Here is a 16,454-nt window from a genome sequence, read left to right as displayed (position 1 = left end):
ATGTACCTTGGACTTGGTGTGAAAGGAAATAATATAGTGGCCATTTTTCAAAGTTAAATAAAATAGAAAAAATGAACGTGGAAAGGTGGCGTGGAGGCAATGAACTGCTGCCAACGTGGATTCTGGAAGGCTGGCGAAGCATGGAGAAGGGCGGATGAGTCGGCGCAGTTGGAAAGGAAAGAAGGCCGCCGAGTTGTTGAAGTGGGAGAGGAGTCTCATTGAACGGGAGGACAAAAGGCCCCTTGTGTTTGGGTGGTTTGCTGCAGCCCACAGGTGAAGTGCCGTGGAGAGACCTGGGAGACTCTCTGGGAGGGCGCAAGACAGGGGAGGCCCCTTGTGTGTGGTGGCTGGAACAGCCACGGGTGATTCTGTTGGGAGGCTTTGGGATCCGCCAAAGGAGCTGCTTCTGCTCTGGCGATGGACGTCGACGGTGCAGGGGCTGTTGAAGCGTACCAGCGATGAGGGCTGGAAGGTCGCAAGAGAGCAGCGGCTAGAGGAGCCGTGAGACTGAGGACAGAAGCGGGAGCTGTTGTCGATGGTGACGGGCTGCAAGTGTGGAGCGCAGCTGCAGTAGGTAGCGCATGAGGCACCAAAGAATGAGATGCGGGCTGGGGCTGACAATGCAAGTCAAGGTGCAAGGTGTACATGGTCGCGTAGTCGTGTGGGAGGTGTGCCCTTGTTGGTGATAGAGCGGGGAAGAAGTTGCCGCCCTTGGGGCCTCGTCATTCTGAAGAGAGGCTGGCCGTGTGTGAAGCTGCTGGCAACAGCAGGCCGGCCTTGAGGTGACTCGCAGCAGCTGGGATGTGCAGGGGCGGCTCTGTAGAGAAGAGGGTTGCCTGCAGAGAAGACATCGCAGGAGAGCAGCGTGTGGGCGAAGGTGTGACTCTTGGAGGGCGCCAGTGTGACTACTGGAGGGTCGCATGAGAGTTGAAAGTTAGCTGGTGTGGGCGCCTTCTGAAGTGAGTGGCCGGGTTCATTCTGGTGTGGTTGGTACAGCAGGCAGGCAAGAGGTTTATGGTGATTGGGAATGTGGTGTATCCTCGGATGATAGGCCTGAGTGAGTGTTTGTAAATTGTGTGAGTCAAGCTTCTGTGTCGGGAGAAGCTTGTATAATGTTTTGACTGGGAATATATTGCTGGGTCTTTGCTTTGTCTATGGTGTCCCTGTTTTTGCTGTCTGTCTGGGTGGTGAAGCGTGAGAGAGTGTTCCAGCCGGTGGTGGCTCGTGGTGCCCCCGTTTGTGTTGTTATTCCAAGTTTGCGAGGTGGAAGGGCTGTAGAGGCAGGGTTTTCTTTCTTTTTTTCACCTCACATCCTTCTGGTGCCCCCACTGAGGATTTGCTCAGGCGTTGTTTTTTGCCTAGAAGGGCGTGTGTTCCACTGAGGAGAGCTCAGGGATTGGTACAGGTTGTCATGATGTGGTCCTATCCGGAGTTTCATGGCAGAAAGGGTGAAGATGTGGTTGACTTTTTGGAGCAGATGGAGTTGGCATGCATTAGCAACCATGTGACGGATGAAGAGCAGGTTCTGAGGCTGATAAGGATCTTTTTGAAGGGAGATGCCTGAAGCTGGCTTAAGGATTTTGAAGCACAGGATGCTGGTGTTTTGACCTTAGACAGGTTGAAAGAAGGCCTTTTGGAGCGTTTTCAGCAAACAAAGGATTCAGGTGTGCTTTTGCAGGAGTTGAGCATCTTGAAGCAGGTACATGGGCAATCACTGGATAATTTTGTGAAGGTATTTACATGTTTGTGGAGTAAGTGGTGTATGACATTAAAGCAGGAAGTTTCTCCAATGTTTCTGAAGAAGTGCTTGTTTATTGATGGTTTGCTACCCCATTTGAGGATCAGGGTTGAGTTGAAGAATCCCAGGTCATTTGATGATGCAGTTAGGATTGCTAGGGAAAAGGAAGGCAAGGTTTTGAAGCAAACGGAGATGGGTATTTATCCGTATGAAGGTGTTGTGTCTGTGAGGGATAAGCAAGTAAATTTGGTTGAGGTGGATAAGAGTTCTATGCAAGGCTTGATTAAGCAGGAACCTCAAAGGCCGATATAGGTGCAAAGGGGTATGTTTTATATGCCTTCTGATTTTTTTCCAAAGTTTGAGAAGCATGTGCAGGTGGATGAAGAGCAGGTGAAGGAGCAAAGTGAAGATGAGAAGTTGCCGGTGGATTCTTCTTTGGATTTGGACGTCGTGGCTATACAGGACAGTGGTTTGGAAGGCCCTATTGGAGATCATTTGGATCTAGATGATATGCATGGACACAGAAGTAAAGAGGATGATGCCTTGGGATTGGCTGATGATGAGAAGGAAGAGGAGCTAGATACAGGATGCTTTGAGGATGATTCTTTGCTAGATTCTACAAGGGAGGAGGATGGGGTAGAGACTTCTGATGAAGTGAAGATGGTTTGTGATGCGGATGTGGAGAGCATGGAGGAAGATCTGATCATTATGGATTTTCTTGGACAGCTTGATGGTGATATGGTACCTGCGAGATGAATGAAGTGGATGATATTCCATCTGATGGATTATGTGCTGAGGAGTCTTTGGACAATGATAACAGGGGGGTTGGCAATCCTGAAGAAGGTATGCATGTGGATTTGGCTGATGAAGAGCGTTGTGAGGAGAGTATTGTACCTGAGGATGATATATGGGAAGTTGCCAGCCTGGATGAACAGGAGCCAGAAGTGGAGATGGATGCTGATATGGCTGAGAGTGTAGCAAAGGCTTCTTTGCGGGTTGCTGAGATGCTAAAAGCAAAGTCCATGGAGGATAAGGGTGCTGAACCAGTTGAGCTGGATGGTTGTGAAGAAATGCCTGAATTGTTAGAGTTGGAAGTGCTGGTGGACGCTGTTGGCTGGAGAGGATGTGGATTTTGGTGTGTAGAAAGGTCAAGATGCTGGGACCTGGCCTTCACTGGTAATGATGGATGGGATGCTAAATGCTGGAACGCTCCAGGTTTTGAAGACGGGGAGGTTTGTTGTGGATGAAGTGGACGTGAGTGATGTTGTGATGCATGTGGTTGATGTCTAGTATGCAGTGGTGCAGCCATGGTGTTTGAGGGATATTGGGGAATGGGATGGTGAATTGCTGTTTCCTTTTGATCCTAGTGGTGGACTTTGCTGAATGCTGCTGAGCATGAATGCTCTAGCAGATGGGGGGGTGGCAAAGTATGTCAGGCGTTTTTTTGAGTGGTCTTTTTGGCTTGTGTACATGCGTATGCATGGTGTGAATAAAGGATTTGTTTGGGAATGCATTGCCAGATGCTCTGGGTGGATCGGTTTGGTTTTGGGCTGGTTTTTGCAGGCCTGTCCGGTGAGAGGTTTGCTAGGTTGATTTAAGCTATTCGGCCGCTTGATATGTGTGGGCATCCAAGAAATATAATGGGCACTCAAGGTCACATTTGAGATATGTGGATCATGGGAGAAAAGGGCAATGCGGGGCCATGTACCTTGGACTTGGTGTGAAAGGAAATAATATAGTGGCCATTTTTCAAAGTTAAATAAAATAGAAAAAATGAACGTGGAAAGGTGGCGTGGAGGCAATGAACTGTTGCCAACGTGGATTCTGGAAGGCTGGCGAAGCATGGAGAAGGGCGGATGAGTCGGCGCAGTTGGAAAGGAAAGAAGGCCGCCGAGTTGTTGAAGTGGGAGAGGAGTCTCATTGAACGGGAGGACAAAAGGCCCCTTGTGTTTGGGTGGTTTGCTGTAGCCACAGGTGAAGTGCCGTGTAGAGACCTGGGAGGGCGCAAGACAGGGGAGGCCCCTTGTGTGTGGTGGCTGGAACAGGGTGATTCTGCTGGGAGGCTTTGGGATTTGCCAGAGGAGCTGCTCTGCTGGCGATGGACGTTGACGGTGCAGGGGGCTGTTGAAGCGTACCAGCGATGAGGGCTGGAAGGTCGTAGGAGAGCAGCGGCTAGAGGAGCCGTGAGACTGAGGACAGAAGCGGGAGCTGTTGGTCGATGGTGACGGGCTGCAAGTGTGGAGTGCAGCTGCAGTAGGTAGCGCATGAGGCGCCAAAGAATGAGATGCGGCTGGGGCTGACAACGCAAGTCAAGGTGCAAGGTGTACGTGGTCGCGTAGTCGTGTGGGAGGTGTGCCCTTGGTGATAGAGCGGGGAAGAAGTTGCCGCCCTTGGGGCCTCGTCATTCTGAAGAGAGGCTGGCCGTGTGTGAAGCTGCTGGCGACAGCAGGCCGGCCTTGAGGGTTGCCTGCAGAGAAGACAGCACAGGAGAGCAGCGTGTGGGCGAAGGTGTGACTGCTGGAGGGCGCCAGTGTATGGTGAAGCGGCTGTTCGACAAGGAGGACGGGCTGAAGGTCTGCAATGACGTAGAAGCTGCCGGTCGACTGGGTGACAGGCTGGCGTCAAGGGTACGAGGGCTGGCGACTTGTAGAAAAGCTTGCATGGGCCCCCCCCTTGTGACGTGTAAGTGGTTTTGAAGGGGCTGAAGCGTAAGGTGTGTTTGGGATGCCTAGGTGACGGGCTAGTGGGCTTTGAGGTGGCTGGCGAGGGTGATCGAGGCAGAGCAGAGGTGCTGGAAGCGTGGAGCACAGCTGACAATATGGCAAGGGGTTGACAGGTGATCTGCAAGGTTAGTGTGGACATGCAGGTCGGGCTGACAGAGATGGGTCAACAAGTGGAAGCCGCCTTGGTTCTGGGCATGAAGGGCGAGTGGTGGTAGCAAGGCAGATAAGCTGCCTGGGTTGGTTGTGAGGCTGGCAGAGGATCAGCACAGAGATAGAGTGAGAGAGAGATGACGGAGTAGCTGCTGCTGACGACACATGCAGAGATGGGTCGCATGAGAGTTGAAAGTTAGCTGGTGTGGGCACCTTCTGAAGTGAGTGGCCGGGTTCATTCTGGTGTGGTTGGTACAGCAGGCAGGCAAGAGGTTTATGGTGATTGGGAATGTGGTGTATCCTCGGCTGATAGGCCTGAGTGAGTGTTTGTAAATTGTGTGAGTCAAGCTTCTGTGTGTCGGGAGAAGCTTGTATAATGTTTTGACTGGGAATATATTGCTGGGTCTTTGCTTTGTCTATGGTGTCCCTGTTTTTGCTGTCTGTCTGGGTGGTGAAGCGTGAGAGAGTGTTCCAGCCGGTGGCTGGGGTGGTGCCCCCGTTCGTGTTGTTATTCCAAGTTTGCGAGGTGGAAGGGCTGTAGAGGCAGGGTTTTCTTTCTTTTTTTCACCTCACAACAATCTCACACGTGAGCATGCAAGTGAAAGGCCGATTAGAGTTTTAAAGAGTGCTAAAAGAAGCGAGTAAAGACTAGTCAAAGTGAGACTAAGTGGTAGATAGTGCTATGCAAAGGCAAGTGTGTTTGTACACCGCAGGTTTTTATGACCGCAGTCTCAATGTCCTACAAGTGTTTAAGTTATTCCTCCTAAGTGGCAACCCTACTCCTAAATATAAGCCATGGTGATTGGACCTTTCTTTCTTTCTTTCTCTTTTTTTTTTTGTGTAAAGAGCAGAAGATTAAAGAGAATTATTATTTTTAGCTTGATAAAGAGGAAGGTTCCATCCCAATGAGACCCAAGCAATGGCCAAGAGACCTCTGCCAAGAGAATCTAAAGGCCGCTAAGTATCTCAAGGGCGACAGACCCTTTTCTTTCTTTGTGACATAAGGAGTACCCCATGAAGATGAGGGCATCGGCCTCGAGGGCTCATAATGTACCCAAGAGTCCTACCAGCATCTATCAAGGCGATAGAGTCCTTGTAGGTCTTCTTCTTAGTCTTTTAGACGTCAGTGTACACCCCATGGAAACCAAGGCATCGACCCCAAGGTGTTAAAACAACCCAAGGTCCTACCAAGCATCCCACATGGCTGTAGACATGTCATGTCTCAAGTCACTTCTATATATTTTTTAGGGCAATTTCTATTTATCGTAGCACCTAGCTCATACCTAAGAGATAGCTACCACTAGGGATAACTAATATACTTCTAAAGCTTAAGAACTTGGCATACTCCGTTGGTATATGTCTTACACCGTCCTCAAATAGAAATACCTTCTACTAAGTCCTCTAAGAATCTAGAAATCACTCGCCAATAGTAACAACTAATTTAAAACTTAAACCAGCCAACTGTGTGTGAACATGCAAACAATATATGCAAAAGTGAAAAGCACATAAAGAACAAAAGATTATGATTTGAATACACCTGTTGTAGTGCTCATTGATCTGGTGCATTTGTCTTGATGCATTGCTGATGTGCAGATTGCTTCTCTTTGCTCTTTGTAGTAGGCATTGCATGTCTCCCCCTTCTAATTTGTGTGCACGGTAGTAGGTGGACTGTTGGAGCGTGTTTGTATGCTCTTGTTTTGTTGAGATCTCTGCAAAATGTCTTATTAACAAGCAAGAAAAGAAAAGAATAAAATTTGTTATTGGTGCCAATCATCGAATATAGCCGAGGGGAAAAACCCAGTGGGAGAAAAGTGCCCTGGCTTGTTGATCTTATTGTGGAGTTGATGTGCTTATCCTTGCACTGGCAGTGGATCCGTGTCCACTTCTACTGGAAAGATTGTATCAATCACTTCAGGATGCAAGGACAACCCTGTACAAAAGCCGGCTTCTAGAGAAGGTGGTAGAGGAAGGAGTGCTTCCTCGCTAAAATATGGCATTGGTTCTATGGGAAGGTTAAGCAGACAATGCCGATTTTGGAATTGCTCAATATAGGTGCTCATAGTGATCCAAAATTGACATGTTGAGGCTGGGGGAAGAAGGGCTTGCAAGATAGGTGGTTGCAAGTCATTTATGCATGTATCCCTCCATTGCTGTGCTTGAACCTCCTCAAGTAATCTACGTTGATTTGGTCCTCGGTCTAGTACTCTCATATCAAGAAGGTTATGGCATTGGGGTGTAATTCCCACAATTTGTTTCATTAATCCCGTGCCATATCGTCGAAAGTAAGAGCAGCATAGCCAACAAATGTGTGAAGCTTCCCCTAATAGGAGTCATGCACACTCTTTACAATGTGGAAATGGATGATGCTATTGATAGAATAAAGTGACAAAGTGATGCCCATAACAAATTTCACCTAAGGGAGCATAAAAGTACCTAGAATGAGTTTGAAAAGGAGGAGCACCATAACCCCCGCGATGTTCAGGTTGAGTACTATCAGGGTCAATGCATGGTGGACATGTATCTCGCCAAGTATCCATGAGGAGGTATCTGGGTGTAGAACAATGAAATTTAGAAACTTCAAACTTTATACACTCATATCTAGCATTACAATCCCTATCAAAAACAAGTAGATAAGATCATCTCAAAAAGATCACAATCCTGTAATGGCAGAAGGAACCACATTAGTAAAAGTGAGACTATTCAAACACTGATCTACCCAAAGAGCTTCAATTGTAGTGTTAATGCCTTACCTTTGGTTCTGGGTATGTCCTTCTTAAGAGGTGGGAAGGATAGCAATTGTCGAGGAATTTGAGCAAGATAAAAGGATTTAGATAGTGAAGTGCTAGAATCTATGCTCAAAGGAGACTCATGTAAAGTTGGATTTGTCTTAGGTACACAAGTTGATGGTGGAAGTGTGTAACAAGGAGAAGTTGGGACAACTGGTGATTCAATACATGTTTTGGGAAGGTCAACACAAGGAGATTTGTAGGTGCTATCACAACCACCTATCCTATCTTGAAGAGGTTGTGTTGATTTCCTTTGCACCCCCACTGATATGAAAAACCAAGAGTGGCTTTTGGAATCTTATTGATACACTCTTCTGGCTCTAGCAACCCATGGCATTTGGGAAGACAAAGTGCTGTTGCATCCTCATAATAGCCTTGTGCTTTAAGAACATACTTTGGGACCCAATGAGTAACAATCTGAGGCTTAGGCTTGGAAAAGATATTCTTTTTAGGAGGTTTAGCAACTAGGCTAGATGGTACAAGTTTGTACGCATCTTTGGGTAGCCAAATTGACGATTCCTTCTTGCCTGGCCTTCTCTGAGCAGTGACTAGAGTAGTTGGAACATGCCAGCCATGGCCCTCACTTGAGGACTCATCGATTATCCACATCATTTGTCTTGGAGCTTGAAGAGCAGATGTTGAAAGTGGGTTGTGTAATGTAGAACTACCACCCTTTTGACATGATAAAACTCGTGGAGCAGCAAATCCCAAGATGCAATCAAAATCAATTTGCAATTTGTATTGTCTATTCTTCCAATCTAATGAACAATTGGTAGCACTTAACCATGATCGACCAACAACAACCTCTACCATTGGCTTGGACTTACTAGCCACATAAAAGGGAACTGACATCTGGTGATCCTGAATGGATATCATAATGACACATTTTCCCTCTATAGGGTTATCTTCACCTGAGAAGCTTCGTAAGTCAATAGGAATGTGCACAAGTGTTGGTTGTCCCAAGGCTACCCATGTGTCAAATGAGAGAACATTATAATCTGCACAAGAGTCAATTAAGGCAGAGACAAAGTAGGTAGTCTCATGAAGATGAAGACACACGTGAATATTGAAAGGATCGACATATTATTCATCATCAGTAGCCAACTGTAAGGTCAACAAAGAAGCCTTGTGATGCTCCTTGGTATTTGCAACTCTAGATTTAGCTTCTTCTTGAGCCTGACGTTTAAGTAGGTCATGTGCTTCTTTCCATGTGTGGGCAGCATGCATTTGTTAAAGCATGGCTTCAGTTAATGGTTCATTTTATTTCTTGAGACGACTTCCATTAATGAAGTTAGGCATTTTCTCACCTTCTAGTGTATCTAAACGCACTGCACCACTTGGAGTAAGCTCATTAATCACAAACGGTCCTAGGCCAAGTTTCTTGAGCTTTCTCTTATGCTTCTTAAGTGTGTACAAGAGCACAAGGTCCCCTTTTTTGAATCGGCCAGTTGTTACATTTCGATCATACCATTGCTTTTGTCTCCTCTTCTCGACATACATCTCATCAAGATTTTCCAATTCATCAATGCGTTGAGAAAGCTCATGACCAGTCCAGTCCAATTGTTTAGCAACTCGTAGAGTAGGTACAAGAAATTCAATGGGAAGAATTTCATCTAGCCCAAAAGCAAGCTCAAATGGGGTTGTGCCCCCACAGATGTTTTATAGGTTGTTCTATATGCCTAAAGAATTGAGTGCAACTTTTGCTCCCAATCAGTCCTATGTCCCTCAACAATCTTTGTGAGTGCTATGCAGAGAATCTTGTTAGTACTCTCAGCTTGACCATTGGTCTGAGGATGATAGGGTGCAGAACGCTTGTGAATTACCATAAATTCTTGAAGTAAAAACTCTATGACCTCATTCACAAAGTGCACACCTTGATCACTAACGATTTCAATAGGTAAGCCATAGCGTGTAAACACATACGCGTAAACACGTACTCATACAAGAACTTGGCTGTGGTTCTGGCATCATTTTTGACTGTAGCCTTTGCTTCTACCCATTTGGTCAAATAGTCAGTTGCGACTATAATATATTCGGCATGCGTGTGATGAGCTGGAGGTTTAATGGGACCGACAAAATCAATACCCCATTTGGCAAACGCACGTGTGCTTAACATAGGCCACAATGGCATATTCTCCTTTGTGATGGGAGGTTTGGTCCTTTGACAATCGTCACAATGTTTCACATATTCTTCGGCATCCATTTGTAAGGTTGGCCACCAAAGCCCTGACCACCTAATCAACTTAGCTGTGGTATTGCCCAAAAAGTGTCCACCCCCAACACCTGCATGTGTATGAGTCAAGTTTTTCAAGTAGTCAGCTTCACATACACACATGTGCAAGTTGCCATCCTTGCCCCTCTTGTAGAGTTGGCCCTCTATCAGCATATAGTTGGCCGCTTCAACTTCAATAGCATGCTTTTGATATTTAGGAATGATTCGATCAGTATGACCATGCTGAAGATAGTCCACAATATACTTGCTCCAACTTGGTGTAGTTGAAATTTGAAATAATGTGACATTATGAATTGGTTGTTGAATTTGACATGAAGCACAATTACGAACAAATTTTTCAGCATCCCCATGCATGGTAGGCCACCATTTCCCATCCTCAGTTATACGTCGCACACAAGTATTAGCTGATGCATGGATTCCACCAATACCCTCATGTGCCCATTCCAAGATCTCCTCATATTGGTCAGGGTTAGGTATAAGCCCCAACACTCCATCATTACCCTGATGATATAATCTCCCTGAGATTGCCATAGGTCCACATTAGCACCCGCTAGTTGTATCTGCCCACTTCTCAAAATTTCTAAGATGGGTTCAGACCATTTAGGAGCTGTCTCTACAAGGAAAAGTGTTGAATCTAACATATCATCATCCACACCCATAGGAGCTTCGCCAAAGGTGATTCGAGACAAATGATCTGCCCTAAGATGAGTTGTTCCTTTTCGGACTGCCACTTCAAAATCAAACTCAAGAAGGATCTGCCCTAAGATGAGTTGTTCCTTTTCGGACTGCCACTTCAAAATCAAACTCAAGAAGGATGAAAAACCACCTCACAATCCTTCCAGTTGCACAAGGCTTATTCACCAAATATAGCAGTGCTTGATGGTCCACAAAAAATATATATTTATTTGCCAAAAGGTAATGGCGAAACTTTATTTGCCAAAAGGTAATGGCGAAACTTTTTCACTGCATATATCATGGACAAACCTTCTCTTTCTGTTGTGGTATAATTCTTCTCAGCATTGTTCAACTGTCGACTAGTATATGAGATTGGGAAATCCTTATTATGTTCTCACGATTGAGCCAAAATACATCCAATTGCAAAGTTTGAAGCATCAATATGGACATGAAAGATTTGGTTCCAATCTGGTGCCCGTAAGATGGGTGCAGACACTAATGCTTGCTTCAACTTTTTAAAGGATTCCTCACACTTGTCAATCCAATTAAACTTTACAAGAAGAGCATATAATGGTCTGGCTAGGACAGCGTACATGTAGATGAATCGACGATAATAGCCACAATGTCCCATGAATATTTGTACCCCTTTAGGGTTGATAGGCCGAGGTAATGAGACAATGACATAAATTTTATCCATATATGTTGAAATACCATTGCGAGAAACAATATGGCCCAAAATCTTCCCTTGTCTTACCCATGAATTTGCACTTGTCAGGATTCAAGCATATATGATAAACTTGACACTTTTGAAACACAAGTCTAAGGTGTTCTATATGATCATCACGCTCTTGTGAGTGAACACATAAATCATCCATGAAGATCTCAAGAAATAGCCTAAGGTACTCCTTGAATACATGACTCATTAACCGCTGAAAGGTTATAGGTGCATTTGTTAGACCAAATGGCATAACACGATAGGCAAAGATGCCATCTTCAGGCAAAGGCTCTCTTGTGTTGATCCTTCGGATCAATTGACACTTGATTGTAACCGGAGAATCCATCCAAGAAACTATATGCCTTTTTCCCCTGTAACACGTTCCAAAACATGATCCGTGATTAGAAGTGGGTAATGATCACGTACAGTAGCTGCATTTACCTTCTTGAGGTTTACACATACTCGAAGCTTTCCATTTTTCATGGGCACCACTACAATAGGGGAGACCCATTCAGTGTGTTCAATCTCATAGATAAATTTTACCTCTAAGAGCTTGTCTATTTCTTCTTTTATCTTTCGTGCAAAATTCTCATTATAAGTATAAGGACGTTGCTTGGAAGGCTTTGCATCCTCTCGCAATGGAATTGTATGCTGACATATGCTTGGATAAACTCCTTTGAGGTCTTTATAACTCCAAGAAAAAACATCGCGATACTCCTTTATTGTTTGAATTAATAACTTCTCCTCATCTAAGGACAAGTATCCTCAAACAAAATGACAGAAATGCAAAAACAGGCGCCTCTCTTTCGCACAAATTGAAAATGGCAGGTTTAGCGCCTACCTCCAATCCTTCCTGTGTGTTGAATCCTTGTCCTGAACTCAAGGGAGAAGCGTAGCTAGCCAATCGCACTCAAATTGCAAGACAAATAAAGAGAATTTAACAACAGATTAGTCTTAAATAAGTACCAAAATTAGTCTCCCAAAGCCTGCTCTCCTATCCAACAGTTTTACAACCGATTGGAGCTTAACAAGGAGTGGTAGTGTGTGTATGGTGATCAACTAATGTAGGCACTCATTCCCCGACAGCGGCGCCATTGTAGAGCAGTTCTCTCTACCGTGTAATATAGTGCTCATAGAGTACTACCGATCAACAAATGTGTTAAGAAACACAATGTCAATCCGAGGACTCGACCCGATTAGTGCATGAAGGCTTATCCCATGAGGAAGAGCTCACATACACGAACCACCACTTGACGATTCAACCATTCAACACCTCAATCAATCTCTCAATCCCTTAAATCCACTACACTAATCAAGAGAACAAGCAATGCATGGCAATCTCTTAATCCCATTCAAACATTGATTAAATCCTAGCTTTCCCTAATGCCAACAAACCCATAAGTGTGCATCTACTAACCCACAAGCTTAAGCAAGCATAGAATGTAACATTCACAAACCCACAAGCTCATAGAGACAGTCTATCCATGAATAACTCATTGCCAAATGAAGTGGGCAAGAGCTTGCATCAATGGAGACTACACACACACACACACTACAAGCATGCATACACAAGAGAAAGAAAGAAGCATTCAACTAATCATAGATTAATCTGCTTCAATAATGCTAAAATAGATTAAGAGAAAGAAGTGGAGCTATACTCATTGGAGCTTGATGCTCATTAGAGTACAATAGAGAGAGAGTTAGAGAGTTGCCATAGCTTGAGAGCTCAAGAGCTTCACTCAATAGCTTATGAGAATGGCCAAAAACGTACTCTTTCTTTAGCTAACATCTCTTTTATAGAGATTTCACTAACCCTAACCCTAGGCCTCTTTCACACATGGGCGGACAACCCCATAAGTGAGCCTTGCTTAATACACTTAGAACTCTCATTTAGAACCCACATTGGCCTAAAACGATTTACATTGCACTTTGGCACAAAAATATGAAAAAATTATGTGCGTCTTTATGTTCCCATGGCTACAATCCCGCTCTCTCGCATTAATTGCTTCTGGCCTCCTTCCATAATCCGTGTTCCCGTGAGTGTTCTCGTGGAACATCCTCATTACCAATGCATCCAGGTATAATTTCAGATTTCTCAATGATTTGTAGTTGTAAGGTCCCTCCCAAGCCATTTATGTGTCTTTTTTAATATACATTTCAAGAAGGAAAGAAAGTGCACTTAGAGAAGAGTGAGACAATAAGGCTAGAAACATTAGGAAAGTGATAAAATAAAAATGTTACGCTCCAAAAAATTCCTAAAAGAAATAAGAAGACAAGAATAGTTCTATTAAGAGATAGCTATCTCCAAAAATAGAAATTCGAATTTAGGTGATAGGAGGTCGTATTTAGAGTACTTTTACATATTTAGAGTCCATGCATACTAAAGATGTGGAAAAGCAACACGTTTCTAAAGATGGCACATTTGCGGCTTTATATAGATTTTTTCCTATTCTACCCACACTCGCTTCTTTTGAGTGGTTACATCACCATATTCTGAGTTTTTATCAGAGAGTTATGGCCAAAACAATTCGTTGGTTCTGTCAAGGTCTCTACATAGGGAAACTGTAAGAATGCAGCTAGTAGCCACAAGGTGATTCTAGACCTTGACGAGATGTATATATTCCTTCATTCTTAACTAATATCTTGGAGAAGAAAGCTAGCTTGCTATGACCTTTATGAGGAAGAGACTACTACCCCATAGCTTTTCTTTTAAAGAAAGAAAAATATGTCGTAGACATGCAAGTGAAGGCTACTTTGCCATAGACCTTCCAAAGGGAGAAAAGTCAGAGTACAAGTAAGAGCAGATAAATCTTGGGGATGACCGGATGATTTCAATCATAAGTGAAGGTATTAGAAGACTCTTTATTCTCATATATTTAGTTCTAAATCTCTTATTAATAACAAGCAAAGATAATGATAAACGATAAATTTCTATAAGGTATATATATATTTTTTATTTTTCAATTATATATCATTCTTAGGGGTTAAGGTATGGCCTGGGCTTCTCTATTAATTGTTAATAGTGATCTATTGGATTGATTTACTAGTTAAAGTTGTTATTCTTTTAAACAACAACATATGCCTTAATAAAGAATGTCTTATCGCAATCTCAAGTTGAAATGTTAAAATCTTTGTGAAAGGGTTGTTTTCTTAACAAGGTAACGTGAATTCTAGTCCTATGGTTTAGTTGAGTAAATGAATTGTTATCTTCATTAAATTAAGATACAAGTACAACTTCTCCCTGCCTTGACGCTGCTGCATTCTTGTGCTTATGTAGTCGGACCGGCGGAGACATTAGTAAGGCCCAGAGTTAGCCCATGGTATCCCTCATACCATTGGGAGAATGATATTGGTTGATTGAGGCAAGTGATTGTGATGTTGTCTAGTTCTAAGGGCCCAGGCTAGTGCGGTGAATAAGCCCATCCTAGCGCGTACACATCGCTCTAAGGGGTGGGAGGATCGAGCGACGGAGCCTGAGGGGGCGACAGGTCGGCTTGATTCCTCCCCGACCGGCCGTCGCGATGAGGTGTATGGTCCCGTAGGGGTTTGCCCACCATGTAGAGGTTGGAAAGCCGAATTCTAGATCATTGATAGTATAAAGGAAAAGAATAAGAGAGCCGGTTTGGCTTGTATGGAATTTATTCTTATATAAATGTTTTTTTTTAAATCTTATCTTTGGCGTTATTGTACTGTGGAAAGAGGCTATTTGAACAAACCTTGTGAAAAGGGCCTTAATTAAAGAACATGTTTATTTATGTCAAATAGTGTGGTAGGATTAATTAGAAAACAAATGGATACATGAGTAGGGTGGAAAGTGGGAGGATGGAATGTCCCGACGGCACCATCCTATGGACGAGTGGACCCGATTAGTCAGGTAGCTTTCCAAGAGATTAAGTGAAAGCCCTACACTAGATAAATAGGCTCTCAGGCAACTCTATTCTAGAAGACTAGGCTAGTGACTGTGCTTTGCATGGATGAGAAAAAAAGCGTTGTCTCTAGGAATCAAGATTAGTAGTAGTTACCCAAATTATGATCAATCACCCTATGGGTAATTTGAATTTAGAAGACCATGCTCCCCCTGCTGTGCGGGATAGTACTAGGTTTACCTATAAATCGTATCCCTGAATCTTTACATGGTCAAGGTGACGAATAGGAAATTTTCTCCAAGCTAAGACTTAGTAGACTATCTTAAGTGTTTCTCCTATTTTGGAAGGGGGGAATCTTACAATTAGTATATCAGAGCAAAGGCTAACTATTAAGGGACTAAAACAAGTGATTGTTTGTCATATGAGGATGAATCAATCATCTCTCTACTACTGGCCATAAAAGTGGTTTGAATATCCTCACATGTTGAGACAATCATCCTATGAAATTGTGCTTGTATCTTGGGGGTGCACACGCAAGATATTTGTACAATAACTTTGAGAAATAAGATCGGGGAGGAAACCTTTTAAGGAAAAGCATACGGTGATCAAATTAAGAAACTAGTAAGAGACTGAATGGCTAGAAGGATAGACCAAAACTTTGTTTAGAGAATTTTTCAAGATATATCTCATTAGTTCACGTATTATAAGTTATTAAGATTATAACTCTGTTAGGGTTTGAATAGTTGCCATATGAATGCCATCCATTGGATGCTTTACACTAGGATGATCATCCAAGATCTTGAACCCATCTTAGACAAACATGGGTATAACTTCGGATGTGTAATTCCCAGAGGATCATGCTGTTAGATGTGTTAATCCTCCCAAGATACTAGATGTATAATTTTCAGAAAACTAATCACATCTCAGACATGTTAGTCCTGATAATCTTTGGATGTGTCAATCCCAAGGCACCATTTGTGTAATTCTAAAAAAATGAAGATCTCAGATGTATTAAACATGAGTGCCTTCAGATGTGGTGCTATGATAAGTATTTGATAATTTTGAACTTTTCATGGATACAATGAAAGAAGCAAGTTCACCCTTGCTTGTCTAAAAATTGTAAGAAATTCCAAATTAGTTGGAAGCACTATTGTCAATCTAACCACTCGAACAAGAATCAATTATGGGATGCCATGAAAGTACACCTTCATGAAAGGTTTTGTCCTCTAGGATTTCGAGAGGATTAAATGAATGAATTTTTGGAGCTAACCCAAGAAGTGAAGATCCTATAAGAATGCCACCAATTAGCTCTAAAGATGGATGAGGCAACTCTTCTCCATCGATTCATTTGGAAGCTTAATCTACCATTGAATAACCTCGTCTCAAGAATGCAAAACCTTCTCCAATTAGCTCTAAAGATGGATTAGGCAACTCTTCTCCATCGATTCATTTGGCAGCTTAACGTACCATTGAATAACCTCGTCAAGAATGCAAAACCATCCTCTATTTTAGAAGCCATAATTAGCTCTAAAGATGGATGAGGCAACTCTTCTCCATCGATTCATTTG

This window comes from Cibotium barometz, chromosome 33 (genome assembly GCF_041138505.1).
Source record: "Cibotium barometz isolate CiBa-2024 chromosome 33, ASM4113850v1, whole genome shotgun sequence".
NCBI classification, from domain to species: domain Eukaryota; kingdom Viridiplantae; phylum Streptophyta; class Polypodiopsida; order Cyatheales; family Cibotiaceae; genus Cibotium; species Cibotium barometz.
Note: the sequence above shows the minus strand (reverse complement) of the source record.